The following is a 16,037-nucleotide window of genomic DNA, read 5'->3' as shown; positions in this document are numbered from 1 at the left end:
CTATATTTAATTGATCCAGGTGCCTTGCATCTCCTTTTTCTCCCATCAGCCACTCGCTTCGTGTTGCATACATGACTCCTGATGTCACATGATCAGCCATGTATGCAGCACAGAGTGAGTGGCTGCTGGGAGGAACAGGAGATGCGAGGAATCGGGTTTAGGGAAATATAGTCTCATTGCTCTGCAAGGTGGGTGGGAGGAAGGACGGGCCCTCGTAGCCCATCTCCCCGCCATCGAAGGGCTTAGGGGGGTATTGTTATGCCCAGGGGCATAGCAGTAGGGGATACAGAGGTTACGACCGCACCGGGGCTCTTGGACCAGAATGGCCCACTAGGGGCCCTCCCTCGACCACAGTATTAGCTCTTCAATGGTGCTATGCTGGCAATAATCACTTCTATATGTGCTTCAAATAGTGGTAATCCTTAACAAACTAATATCTTAATTATCGCAGAAAAGGAAACAGAGGCGCCAACAGGATAAAAAAATGCTAAAAACTCTAAAATGTTCTAGGGAGGCAGTGGTGGACTTACCTCTCTGAAGTAGACATTAAACTGTTGGTTTTAAAGTAAAATAAATATATTCACATACTCCAGAATACAAAGCAACACATTTCCGGGGTATATTCCCGCTTCCTCAGGCAATAACAAGGATTAGTATATAACAGTACAGTCTCGTACAACGCTAGGCGCCTCTGAGAATATCTTAGCTAATATATCATATATTTTGTGGTGGCAAATATTTATAATAATGATTGCAGTATTTGTATAGCGCCTTTCTCCTGTCAAACTCAGGCCCGGTTCACATTAGCGGTCGCCGTCCGGAATCGCCGTGCCGGAGCCGGACCGCATGCAGAACGGATGGAACGGACGCACGGCATAGCAATGAAAGCCTATGCGTCCGTTCACATGCGTCCGTTTCGTCCGGACCGGATCCGGACCGGATCCGGACTCCGGCATAAGACCCAACATGCGCTAATTTTTGGTCCGGCTCCTCCGGCAGCCGTATCCGGAGCGGAGCCGGACTGCACCATCCGGCCAATACAAACCAATGAGAACCGGAGAGCGCACAACACACTGGCTAAAAATCCGGATGTTCTACCCCACTTCCTATGCGTATTGAAGCTGCGATTTTGGATGGGGACACATGGGCAAGCATTTTGGAGTGGAGCAGCAGTGATTTTAAACGTGCTGGAGATGTTGGCAGTATGTCGGAGGTGGAGGTGAGTGCTAAACAGCGGAGGGCCTGATTCCACAGGTCCACCTTCTGCTGACCTCCCAGACCCCAACATTTTTATTCCTTTTCTACTATCTTTTGCCAAACGGATCCGGATCGCATCCTGATGAACACCTGATGCAAACTGACCGGATCCGGATCGGATCCGGATCAGAACCGTACGGTTCCGATCCGGATCCGGTCCGGATCCGGTCAGGTCATCCAGTCCGTTTGGCAGAGAACCGCAAGTGTGAACGGGGCCTTAAAGTGCTTGCGAGGCAGCCACTAGAGCACACTCAGTAGGCAGTAGCAGTGTGAAGGAGACTTGCCCAAGAAACTCCTTACTGAAATAGGTGCTGGCTTACTGAACAGGCAGAGCCGAGATTTGAACCCAGGTCTCCTGTGTCAGAGGCAGAGCCCTTAACCATTACACTACCCAGCCACTGCATTTTGCCATTAATCCCTCTCCACCATGCCACTGTCCAGGTTTTTGGTCACTTTGTTCGCCTTTTCTAAAGAAATTGTGGCTGCAGAGATGCCCTGAAGGTTTTAGAATTTTGTCTGCCATTAAAGTCAGCAGGGCTCGCCGCGAATGCGTGTTTCGCAAATTTCCACGAAATTCGCCCATCACTGGTCCTGTTAAAAAATAACCCTAAGTGTTAATTGGAAGGAGTAATGCTGAAGCTGGAGCTGAAATACTTTGGGTACGTAATGAGGAGACAGGATGTATTGAAGAAGACCCTGATGCTCGTAAAAATGGAGGTCAAAAGTAGAAGAGGACGGCAGAGAATGAGATAGCTAGATAGTATCACGGAAGCAAAAAAACAGGAGCTTGGATAAGCTTCTAGAGACAGGGCCTGTTGTGCTTTGGTCCATGACCGAAAAGAGACTGAGTAACAACAAAAAAACTAAAAAAAATGTATCTTTTCTAGTAACATTTTTTGGTTCTATTCCATTTTTATGTATGGGAAAACATCTTTCAATAATGCACTGTTCCCTGATGGGTTGCTGCTGATAATCTCTCTCTTTCTCCGTACGTTGTCCAGGAAGCAGCCTGCATTTCAAGCACTGTCAATTAGACGTCTAATCATCGTGAATTTTTAACTGCCTAATAGCTCATTTCTATGCAATATTAAGTCAAATAACGCTCTAAGACGGAAGGTATTCTAATGCTGCGCTGTCAATTATTATTAGCATTGCCTCTGATATCATTTTGGAACACAATTCCAAAGATCAAGCCATTGTAACAGCCTCTTAGGAAGGAAAAAAAAAAAACCTGGCTAATCATTGTGACAAGTAGGCAATACTTTCTGTCCTTAATTAAGTTTCAGATTTTGAAGATTTAGCTTCACTTTTGCCCACAAATCATATGACAAGGCCACAAAGGCAGTCAGGAAGCACTCTGGATCCTATCAGAATAGCTACAAGCGCTCATTTTCTGCTTAATATAAATTCTCCCTGCGACTGATGATCGTATAATGAGAGGCGGCTTTGTTTTTTAACTTATTACGCATATATGATTTGTGGCGCAGCTAATGACATTGGTAAGGGGGGCAGCCAGTCTAGCATGGCAGCTTGTGTAAATGTTCATATTTCAGCTCTGCAGAGACGAATGCATAGGCACAGCCCTTGGGGACATTACTGCAGCCGCCTGACTTCTAAGGACAAAGCTGTAGATCTCATTTTATGATTACTGTATTGTTGACAGATTTTGCACATTTTAGATGCTACTGGAAAACAATGTAGTAAATTATTGTTCTAGATTCAGATGTTTTATTCTTTCCATTTTGGGATTGATGGAGAAAGCACAGGTAAAGTGTAATATTAATAGGTCAGAGGCCCTGGTGACCAACAGGTAGCTTTCAGAATGTATGCTGTATGGTTGAATAGGTAAAGGGTCAGACACTATCGAATTTTCCCTGGTGGATTCAACCAACCACTGTCAAGGATAATAAGGCCCTGACATGGAAGTTGACCAAATAAAATACTTTAAGAGATGGAAGATCTCAATCAAAAGGTGGTGGTGTGGTAGGTAATTGCCCAGGGAACCAGAACAAGTGATGGCCCCCAACAGTGTTTCATCAGGGACCCTGCAGAGTACTCGAAATGTGACATTGGAGCAAACTTACCTGTCCAGTTGGTGTGCTCCCTTCTGTTCCCTCTCTATCTCCGCCAGCGCCAATTCTTCATGACTCGGCAGCATGTAAATTGAGTACATACATGTCACCCAATCACGGAGAGCAGGCACCAGCGGAGATGGAGACGGAAGGAGTCTGAAAGGAGTACTTTGGTTGGACAGGTGAGTTTTCTCAGCTGCCATAAGTACTCTGCAGTAGAGATGGCCCGAACCTCCGATTTTCGGTTCGCGAACTTCTGCAAAAGTTCGGTTTGCGCGAACTTTCGCAAACCACAATAGACTTCAATGGGGAGGCGAAGTTTGAAAACTAAAAACACTTATGCTGGCCAGAAAAGTGATGGAAAAGATGTTTCAAGGGGTCTAACACCTGGAGGGGGCATGGCGGAGTGGGATAGACGCCAAACGTCCCAGGAAAAATCTGGACTTGATGCAAAGCAGCGTTTTAAGGGCAGAAATCATATTGAATGCTAAATTGCAGACCTAAAGTGCTTTAAAACATCTTGCATGTGTATACAGCAATCAGGGAGTGTAATTAGAGTACTGCTTCCCACTGACACACCAAACTCACTGTGTAACGCACCGCAAACAGCTGTTTATGTAGTGACGGCCGTGCTGGACTGGTGCGCACCATGGCGAGAGTGCAGGCCGTGGCGGTTTTCAGCCCATATGGTCGCCGGGCTGTGGTAGCTTAATTATAGAACAACAGTGACTGTCCAGCTGATCAAATTTGGTCTGTCCACAATGAAGCAACAACCTCATTGTCTTGGGTGTATCCCCCCCCCTCCCCGAGACACTCATATAGCCGTCGGTCATTGCTTCATTGTGATACGCAAGCCCCTTCACCGCGGCAAGGTAATGATCACGAAGGGGAATTGGCACATGTACATGCCTTTTGTTTTGTTGTTGCAGTGCAGACAGAAAAATTAGGCATGCATGTACACGCACCAGAAACATTATTATAGCGGCCGCTGCTAGCAGCGGCCATAAAAATTCAGGAAACCACCTGGAGTTCTGGACCCTGTTGGTGGTGGCGGAGAAGGCAGTCAAGCAGCCTGCGGGCAAAGGTGCTGTGTGGGGAGCGACTTAGTCGTGGGGCAGGCAGTCACACGGCGTGCAGGCAGAGATGCTGTGTGTGGGGACTGACTTAGTCTTCGGCCGGGCAGTAGCCCTCCGGGATCCATGCCTCATTCATTTTGATAAAGGTGAGGTACTGAACACTTTTGTGACTTAGGCGACTTCTCTTCTCAGTGACAATGCCTCCAGCTGAAGATCTTTTCTGACAGGACGCTTGAGGCAGGGCAAGACAGAAGTTGGATGTCAAATTGGGACAGCTCTGGCCACAGGTCAAGCCTGCACACCCAGTAGTCCAAGGGTTCATCACTGCTCACAGTGTCTACATCCACACTTAAGGCCAGGTAGTCGGCTACCTGCCGGTCCAGGCATTGGTGGAGGGTGGATCCGGAAGCGCTAAGGCGAGGCGTTTGACTAAAGAATGTCCGCATGTCTGACATCACCATGCACTGAACACAACAGGTAGGTATGTGCAGTGATGGGTATTACAATGACCACCTGTCACACACAGACAGGTACCGGACAGGCATAGTGACACTGCGTGCGCTCACGTAGGTAGGTGGGTGCACTGAAGACAACAGGACGTAGGTAAGGTATATGCAATGATGGGTATTATAATGTGCACCTGGCACAGCAGTAATACCACCAAGGGGCCAAAGGCCAGCTGCGACTAACTGTCAGGGCTGTATATAATGCAAGTGGGCCACACAAAAAAAAAAAAAAAAATAGATCACAAGAACAAGATTAGCTCTCAATGAATGTGCTGGGCCTGACAGTGGCACACACAGTATGAATTATCAAGGCTGTCTATGCAACACAAGTGTCAGTGGGACACACAGAAAAAAAATAGACCACAAGAACAAGATTAGCTCTCAAAAGAGCTGTTGAGGGGTGCTTTTTTAGCAATAAGAATCAGCAAAGAGCAAGCTAACAAGCCTACAAGAGCCTAACTAAGCTTTCTCTATAGGTCTCTGCACAGCAGCTCTCCCTTCTCGAATTAATGCAGGCACACGAGTGAGTGAAAAGCCTGACACTGCCTGCCTTTTATAAGGGGGGGGAGTGGCTCCAGGAGAGAGTGTCCGATTGGCTACAATGTGCCTGCTGACTGTGATGTAGAGGGTCAAAGTTGACCCTCATGATGCACTATGGGGGCAAACCGAACTTCCAGAAAAGTTTGCGGTTCTCCGCAATTGTGAACCCCAGACGTTCACCGGGAACCGTTCGCCTGCGAAACGTTTGAGCCATCTCTACTCTGCAGGGTCATGGAGAAACTCCACTAGCTTGGGGGGAGACCTGAGGGCCCATCAGCCAGCTCTGGAGCCGCTGGGGGGATAACACTATCTGGGGGGAACAAATGGCGCACCTGGCAGTTTCATCGATTTTTATTAGGGGTGGGACGGCGAATCCGGTGAATCCACGAATCCCTCGAATATTGAGAAATATTCGAGATTCGTGGATTCGAATCCCGACGCCATTTCCCCCTTAACGAATCCGCCGAATCCTGCTGCATCCCCGCGCAACCGCCGATCCCCCACTCGTCGTCTTCCGACCCCCCGCGCCTCCTCCGCTCGCCCCTTGCATAGATGTGAGCATTGGCTCACCTAACACCTGCCCTGGATTCCCTATTTGCCGTCAGCGCAGCGCCGCAGACCTCCAGTTTCCTCATCTGTTCCCTCTAGTAACCGCCCGGCGCTTCAGTGATGACGCGTATGCAAAAGCGGATCACTAGGGGGAACAGAGCAGGAAGCAAGAGTTCTGCGGCTCTGCGCTGGCGGCAGGTAGGGAATCCAGGGCAGGTGTTAGGTGAGCCAATGCTCACATCTATGCAAGGGGCGAGCGGAGGAGGCGCGGGGGGGTCGGAAGAGGACGAGCGGGGGGTCGGAGGTTGCACGGGGATGCAGCGGGATTCGGCGCTGGATCCCCTTGTTAGGTGAGCCGATGTTTTTTTTTTCTATGTAGGGGGTGAGCAGAGGAGGCGCACAGAGGGAGGGGTACCCTGGCTAGCTATACTCAAGGCGCCTATACCTAACTAGCTACACTGAATTCGCCTATACCTAACGAGCTATACTGAATGCCCCTATACCTAACTAGCTATACTGAGGGCCCCTATACCAAACTAGCTATACTGAATGCCCCTATACCTAACTAGCTATACTGAGGGTCCCTATACCTAACTAGCTACACTGAATGCCCCTATACCTAACTAGCTATACTGAGGGTCCCTATACCTAACTAGCTACACTAAATGCCCCTATACCTAACTAGCTACACTGAATGCCCCTATACCTAACTAGCTATGCTGAGGGTCCATATACCTAACTAGCTATACTGAATGCCCCTATACCTAACTAGCTATACTGAGGGCCCCTATACATAACTAGCTATACTGAGGGTCCCTATACCTAACTAGCTACACTGAATGCCCCTATACCTAACTAGCTACACTGAGGGTCCCTATACCTAACTAGCTACACTAAATGCCACTATACCTAACTAGCTACACTGAATGCCCCTATACCTAACTAGCTATACTGAGGGTCCCTATACCTAACTAGCTACACTGAATGCCCCTATACCTAACTAGCTATACTGAGGGCCCCTATACCAAACTAGCTATACTGAATGCCCCTATACCTAACTAGCTATACTGAGGGTCCCTATACCTAACTAGCTACACTGAATGCCCCTATACCTAACTAGCTATACTGAGGGTCCCTATACCTAACTAGCTACACTGAATTCCCCTCTACCTAACTAGCTATACTGAGGGTCCGTATACCTAACTAGCTACACTAAATGCCCCTCAGGGGCCCTTAGTATAGCTAGTTAGGTATAGGGGCATTCAGTATAGCTAGTTAGGTATATGGGCCCTCAGTATAGCTAGTTAGGTATAGGGGCATTCAGTGTAGCTAGTTAGGTATAGACCTAACTAGCTACACTGAATGCCCCTATACCTAACTAGCTATACTGAGGGCCCATATACCTAACTAGCTATACTGAATGCCCCTATACCTAACTAGCTATACTGAATGCCCCTATACCTAACTAGCTATACTGAGGGCCCCTATACCAAACTAGCTATACTGAATGCCCCTATACCTAACTAGCTATACTGAGGGTCCCTATACCTAACTAGCTACACTGAATGCCCCTATACCTAACTAGCTATACTGAGGGTCCCTATACCTAACTAGCTATACTGAGGGTCCCTATACCTAACTAGCTACACTAAATGCCCCTATACTTAACTAGCTACACTGAATGCCCCTATACCTAACTAGCTATACTGAGGGTCCCTATACCTAACTAGCTACACTGAATGCCCCTATACCTAACTAGCTATACTGAGGGCCCCTATACCAAACTAGCTATACTGAATGCCCCTATACCTAACTAGCTATACTGAGGGTCCCTATACCTAACTAGCTACACTGAATGCCCCTATACCTAACTACCTATACTGAGGGTCACTATACCTAACTAGCTATACTGAGGGTCCCTATACCTAACTAGCTACACTGAATGCCCCTATACCTAACTAGCTATACTGAGGGCCCTTATACCTAGCTATACTGAATGCCCTTTTACCTAACTAGCTATACTGAGGCCCCTATACCTAACTAGCTATACTGAATGCCCCTATACCTAACTAGCTATACTGAGGGCCCCTATACCTAACTAGCTATACTGAATGCCCTTATACCTAGCTATACTGAATGCCCTTATACCTAGCTATACTGAATGCCCCTATACCTAGCTATACTGAATGCCCCTATACCTAGCTATACTGAATGCCCCTATACCTAACTAGCTATACTGAATGCCCCTATACCTAACTAGCTATACTGAGGGCCCCTATACTTAACTAACTTTACAGAAGGCCCCTATACCTTGCTAGCTATACTAAAGGCCCCTATGCTTTGCTAGCTTTATTAAAGGCATCTATTCCTAACTAGCTATACTGAAGGCACCTATGCCTAGCTAGCTATACTGACGGCACCTTTACCTAGCTACCTATAGTGTGAGCACCTAACCTGCCTATCTATACTGTGGGCAAATATTCCACGGATCGCAGGATTCGTTAGATTCGTTAGATTCGAAAGGTTTGAGATACTCGAGAACCTTTTTAGATTCGGATTCGTATTCGGATTCGAAGAAATTGTGGATTCGTCCTATCCCTAATTTTTATGGATTTCATGCTGAAATCTATTAAAAATCTACATGTAGTGTGTGGCAGGAATCTCTGATCAGATTTTGTATTTCAGTGCTTTACTATTCAAACGGGGAGCCACATCCTAGTTTTTACCTAACAAATACAGAAAAAACTCTCGGAAACCATGAAACTCAGTCTTCGTTACCGTTACCGATTCCTACTGTGAAGTAAATTTCTTCTTCCAGCACGCTATCCTTTTTACAGTTACCAAGGAAACAACTTTTTTTGTCCACTGTTTGATTATGCTGAAATACGTTTTTTGGGGAGTATACCATGCATGGGTAATATAATTTACTAAACTGACACCAATTAAGGTTCATCCTGCAGGAGGGAAGCGATATGATTTGACTGATATTTATAGGGGGAGGTGTAGCTGAGGTTGTGCACAAACCAAAAAAATTTGATAAAGAGTTAAGTATGTACTGCCAGCATACATTGTTGCCATTGAGTGTTCCAGAAATGACCCTTAGTGAGTTTTGCTTAGCATTCACTGAAGGCATTGTTTGTCTCTTTGTTAAGAATTATTTTACAGCTGTCCTCAACGATGAGATGGAGGAAGATTGCGAAGATGTGGAGTCCGTTTGGGTAAATATTCATGGTGGAAATAAAAGTTGCCAATTGCTTATTGGGGTATGCTACAGGCCACCTCATATTAATGAAGCTGCAGAACTGCGATTACTACAGCAAATTGAAAAAGCTGCAAGTAAAAATGAGGTCATAGTTATGGGCGACTTCAACTTTCCAGACATTGACTGGGGTATTGAGGCTACCCATTCTGGTAAAAGCAGCAGATTTCTGGCAGCACTACAGGACAATTACTTGCGTTACTGGATCTGATCATTTCTAATAGACCAGATAATGTATCAAATGTGCAGGTTCAAGAACATTTGGGAAATAGTGATCACAACATGATAACGTTTGATCTGGTGACTGATAGGTCACGGGGCAGCGGGACCACTAAAACTATGAATTTTAGAAAAGCAAAATTCAATCAAATTAGGCAATAGGCAGGCACTAAGTTTGGTGAACTGGGATAATGTACTACAAGGGGAGGACACTGAAGGGAAATGGCAAGCTTTTAAGCTTATTCTCAATCAATATTGTAGTATGTATATCCCATATGGAAACAAAATATCTAGGAATAAAAAAAAGGCCTCTATGGATGAATAGAAAGGTTAGGGATAAAATGGAGAGGAAAAAGAATGCCTATAAGGTCCTTAAACAGGAGGGGACTGAGGCTGTACTAAGCAATTATAGGGAGTGCAATAAAAACTGTACAAAAGAAATTAGGCTGGCAAAGATCGAAGCTGAAAATAAAATCGCTAGGGATATTAAATTTAACCCAAAAAAGTTTTACAAGTACATCAACTCTAAAAAAAGAAAGGTTGACTGCATAGGACTCCTAAAGGATGAGGGTGGGAACTCAATGGTGGATGACCAAGGTAAGGCAGAATTATTAAATGCTTTCTTTGCTTCTGTCTTCACAAAGGAAACAGCACTGTTGCAAATTACAGAGGCAGAAGAGTCTCAATCTTCTAACTGTAATATTAAATACTTAAAGAGACACTGAAGCGAAAAAAAATATATGATATAATGAATTGGTTGTGTACTATGAATAATTACTAGAAGATTAGCAGCAAACAAAATATTCTCATATTTTTATTTTCAGGTATATAGTGTTTTTTCTAACATTGCATCATTCTATAATATGTGCAGATTACACAACACTCAGCATTCAAAATGAGTCTTTCAGAGCAGTCTGCGAAGTAATGAACTCTCCTCTAGCAGAGGAAAAGTAAACAGTTCAATTACAGTTGAGATAATAAAAGTCAGATAACAGCCCTCTCCACGACTAAGTTAGTCGGAGAGCTTAATAGCTTTTTTGCATAGAGATAACAACTGGAGTTTCTCAACTCTTCCTGTACTGGAAACAATTAGACTGATGTATCTGATCTTAATGTTTTATTTCTTAGCTGTACTACACATACAAATCATAATATCATCATTTTTTTTTCGCTTCAGTGTCTCTTTAACGCAGGAAGAAGTGAAGGCAAGACTAAATAAATTAAAAATAGACAAGGCACCTGGCCCGGATGGCATGCATCCTTGGGTCCTAAGGGAATTAAGTTCAGTTATAGATAAACCCCTTTATCTTATCTTTTGTGACTCTCTTTCAACTGGCAGAGTCCCAGTGGATTGGCGTACAGCCCACGTTTTCCCATTATTTAAGAAGGGCAAAAAATCAGATCCAGGAAAATATAGACCTGTAAGCTTAACATCAGTTGTATGCAAACTATTTGAGGGGTTACTAAGAGATACTATACATGACTTCATAGTAGAAAATAATCTTATTTCTCAGCATCAACATGGGTTTACTAAAGACAGGTCCTGTTTGACTAACATGCTCAGCTTTTATGAGGTAGTGAATGCTAATATGGATATTGGGAATGCTGTAGATGTGATATACTTGGACTTTGCAAAGGCCTTCGACACTGTTCCCCACAAAAGTCTGGTGCAAAAGTTGAGGATGCAAGGACTGGGGAAGAGTCTGTGTGCATGGATAGGTAACTGGCTAATAAACAGAAAACAAAGAGTTGTGGTCAATGGATCGTACTCAAAATGGCAGACTGTTAGCAGTGGGGTCCCACAGGGGTCTGTACTGGGTCCAGTGCTCTTCAATTTATTTATTAATGACCTAGTAGATGCAGTAGTGAGCAATGTTGCTATTTTTGCAGATGATACAAAATTGTGCAGAATCATCAACTCTCAGGAAGATAGTGTCATATTGCATCAGGATCTGGATAGGATGGCTATATGGGCACATACATGGCAGATGAAAGTCAATGTTGAAAAATGTAAAGTCATGCATTTTGGTCGTACCAATCGTCTAGCACCATACAAAATAAATGGAATACAGTTGGGGACATCAAACTTGGAGAAGGACTTAGGAGTACTCATTGACAACAAGTTAAATAATCGTACTCAATGCCAAGCGGCTGCAGCTAAAGCGAACAAAATTTTGGGATGCATTAAAAGGGAAATAAAAACTCGAGATGCTAGCATAATATTGCCCCTGTTTAACTCTCTAGTAAGGCCACATCTGGAATATGGAATTCAGTTCTGGGCACCACATTACAAAAAAAAATTGCAGTTTTAGAGCAGGTGCAGAGACGAGCAACAAAATTGATACGTGGAATGGAAGGTCTCACTTATCAAGAAAGGTTAGATAAACTGGGTTTATTTAGTCTAGAGAAAAGACGCCTTAGAGGAGATCTAATTAACATGTATAAATACATCAGAGGGCAATATAATAGCTTGGCGGATGAGCTTTTTGTCCCTAGGCCTTCTCTAAGGACTAGAGGACATGATCAGCGCATGGAGGAAAACCGTTTTAGCCATTTATTTAGGAAAGGGTTCTTTACAGTAAGAGTGATTAAGATGTGGAATGCATTGCCACAGGAAGTCGTTATGGCAAACTCTATACCTGCATTTAAAGGGGGCTTAGTTGCTTTCCTTGCGTTGAAAGACATCCATGGCTACAATTAGTAGACAATGCCTAATGATGTTGATCCAGGGATTTTATCTGATTGCCATCTGGAGTCGGGAAGGAATTTTTCCCTTTTGGGGCTAATTGGACCATGCCTTGTGGGGTTTTTTTTCGCCTTCCTCTGGATCAACAGGGATATGTGAGGGACGGGCTGGAGTTGTATTTTGTACTGGTTGAACTCGATGGACGTATGTCTTTTTTCCAAAATAACTATGTAACTATGTAACTATTAAATAAAATAAATATGGCAGCCTCCATATAGCTCTCAGTACAGGGTCACTTTAAAGCAAATCCGAGGCGGTGGAAAAATGTTGGCTTTTACTTACCTGGGGCTTCTTCAGCCACCTGTAGTCTTTAAGCTCCCTTGGTGTCCTCCCAATCCACTCTGTTGATCCACAGTCAGCCCTAGTAAAGTCTGCAACCTCATTGGTCGCACACAACGCCACATGTGCTGACCAAGCAGTGTGCGTCCTTGATCACGCTCCTGTGGCCAGAGGTTTTCTGTGCATGTGCAGTTCATCAAGGCTCTTAACTGCACATGCGCAGGATACTCCTAGGGATGGGGTCATGATTGAGCAGGAGGGCCGCCAGTCAGCACATGGGCCTTACTGACTCGCAGACTACTAGGGCTGACAGCAGATCAATGGAGGCATCAAGGAGGATACTGAGGGAACTTAAAGACTAAGACTAAAAGGGGGCTGGAAGAAGCCATGAGTAAGCTCCCCCCCCCCCTTAACACATACACACACACACACGTTGGGTATCCATCGACTTACCATACAAAGTTGTCAATTGAAAATGGTGCCCCAAAAAATGTCCTTTTCCCACCGCTGTGCAAACCACCATAACATTTCTGTTTTGGCATCAGTGAGGTTGAAATTCAACGACTATTCACACATTCACATCCTGAACATTTTTACCCATTTGGTTGGTCAAATGGCTCTTCTACCGAACTGACGGCGGAATATTCTACAAACTACACATAAAAGACAATCATTGCATTGGACTAACTCCTCGTGGGCATTTGCTTTGCTTGCAACATGCTGATTCTTAAAGAGACCATTGTCAATAAAAGAGTTCAATATCGTGATTTTGAATGATTAACATCTCCCTTGCATCACTAGGCTTAGGCCAATAGAGTATGCAATATAGGAAAATAAGACGGACTCACAGCACTGGCCTTTGCCCTGCAGTGCTGGAAATTACAGGAGGTTAATGCAACGGTACGTTACGCTACTTAAACCACCTAACGGATTCATAACTGTGTTAAATATTGTTCCTTTTCTTTATATATTTTCCATTAGACAGACTTTCAGCCATTTAGCTTGCCATTCCATTGTTTGAATGCGAGCATTTCTTCGAAAATAGCCCTTCTGTCTGCGTGCCACAGAGCGCATTAAAGAGGCGGTTTGGTCACTAAAGTATAACTACTCTTAGAAACGGTACATAAATTATTTGGAAAGGCATCTTGCTATTACCCCGTCAGGCTGCCGGATTCCCCATTGATGGCGTGTCATGTCAGCCCTCCGCTCGGTTTTGTGAATATTCAGGTGGAGAAGTGTAAATGTTTCATGGAAATGATGTACTTGTCAGTAGCGCACATATCATTTGGCCTCCGAGCTGTCAGTGAACAGATTGTAGAATTAGCATTAGAATACAGAAGTCCGTGCCTGCAGGCTGCAAATGGATAACTGGTGAGCATATGTCATCAGCAGGGTATTTTAGATACATATAAATTTGTGCGGTGGAAGCAGGCCAAGAGGCTTGTTGCAACGACTGCTCAGTGCTCCGTTTTTCAAGGTTTCTGTACAAGTCACTGTAAGCTAACAAATAAGAGCCATACAAAAAACGAAAAGTAGAACATTTCTAGGCATAAACGGGTTTTAGTTATTACTGCGGATTTTTCTCTATATGGCTTGAATGGACTGTCCTGCCTGTACACTTTTTCTACAAGATGTCCTTCATTCAAAGAGACCAATGGGATCTGTTTTCCTCAGACCATCTGCTCCCCCATAAGGATGATGTTTCCCTCAGCTCATAGCCTGTGTTTCACTGATGGTATGATATTACAAGCAGCACCTCAAAAAGTGTAAGGTCATAAAGGCACAAAGACTATGAATTCCGAACATTTTTGACTTTGCTTTATTATTATTTATTATTTATTATTGATTTCTGTAGGTGTATTAAAGGGATCCTGACGTGAGAGGATTATGGAGGCTGACATCTTTATTCCCTTATAAACCATGCCAGTTGCCAGGTTGTCATGTTGTTTTTGTCTTTATTTGTTTTCTGAGTCACACACCTTGAACAAGCATTCAGTGAGTGAGTCAGATCAGAGTCCGATGTACATGCTTATTCTGAGCCAATGACTTTAAAGTATTAGAGGCAGAATACCAGCATAGTAGTACTAGTCAGGAAACTGGCAATGTTTATTAGAGAATGAAGGTTGGCAGCCTTCACAGTCTTCTCAGTTTAGGTTCCTTTCAAAGTAATGATTATCCTAATCTGCTAATTCCAACTATGCAAACTTTCCAATACATTTTTGCAATTATGGCCATTTGTTATTATGATTTGGAGATTCAACTGATTTTGTCTAATTCATTCATAATGTTGTGTAATTATGCATAATTTCACGTAACTTTGTACCGATATTCACGGTTAATAGAAAAAGCTCTAATACATGCAATGGTACTCAAAATTACTACTTCTGTTAAGGGAATTTCTCAAGAAGACCTTGTAGTTTTTGAGAAAATAGATTTCAAAAATGCTAAGGAAAAATAGTTTTTAAACTCAGAAGAATGACAGTTTTTCCTTTGCATTTTTAAAATATATTTTCTCAAAAACTACAAGGTCTTTTTGAAAAAATGCTTTTTTCCCCTTGTTCCAACTATTCCCCTTCACATACATAGAGCTTTCGGTGATGATAGCATGTAGGGGGCTTTGCTATTAATGTGGAAAAAAAAGAGAGATGTAAGATTCCAGCACTCAAAAATACTACAGCAGGAGACTGGACACGTCTGTAGAAGAATCAAGACTGTAAGGGTGCTGGTCCCTTTAATCAAGCTAGGAACAAGTAGCAAACATGTGGTAGAGAGGAGGAGAGGCAAGGCTGGCACTGCGATTAGGGATATTTAATAGCAATCAAGTAGAGTCACTTACAGTCATAGATACAGATGCACGATAAAGTGGACTAAGTGGGCACCAGGTCTGTGTCCCCCTGCGGACGTTCGTTTCGCTCCGCTGGCACTTGTTCACTGCAATGCCGCTGGGAGACTGATGGCGGAGCTCCATCATCCAGTGCGCGCATAGGCACGCGTGATCTCCTGCAAAACACGCCCCCAGGACTGCATGCCAATTGGCGTTAGGCGGTCCCGGGGCTGCCACCGCGTCCATGTCAATTGGTGTGGCGCGGTCCTAAACAGGTTAAACATATTACTAGAATGGATTATAAGCTACTGCTTACTATATTTATACATCATTGTAGCTGCACTAGAAGATCATGTGTCAACTGTTTTTGATTCAATGATATATTAACATCATTGATATTTTTTGTATTGGACATGGTTATTATTACTTGTGATGACATGGATGTATGTACTTGTATCAGGACCGGATTTACACCACTGAAGCCTATAGGCACAGATGTCTTGGCAACCCAGACTTCACCCTCCATGAACCTACAAACCCCCGCCAAACTGCCTCACAAGTGTGCTGACTGTCTCAGCTGTCACTTCTTCATTACTTCCTTTGCCTATCATAGGCAGCTTCACGTGCCTACAGTGCCTTATGGTCAATCCGCCCATGACTTGTATGAGGTTAATTTCAATAAAATTTTTATTGGAAAAAAAAGGTATTTT

The sequence above is a fragment of the Hyperolius riggenbachi genome, chromosome 4 (assembly GCF_040937935.1).
Source record: "Hyperolius riggenbachi isolate aHypRig1 chromosome 4, aHypRig1.pri, whole genome shotgun sequence".
NCBI lineage: Eukaryota > Metazoa > Chordata > Amphibia > Anura > Hyperoliidae > Hyperolius > Hyperolius riggenbachi.
Note: the sequence above shows the minus strand (reverse complement) of the source record.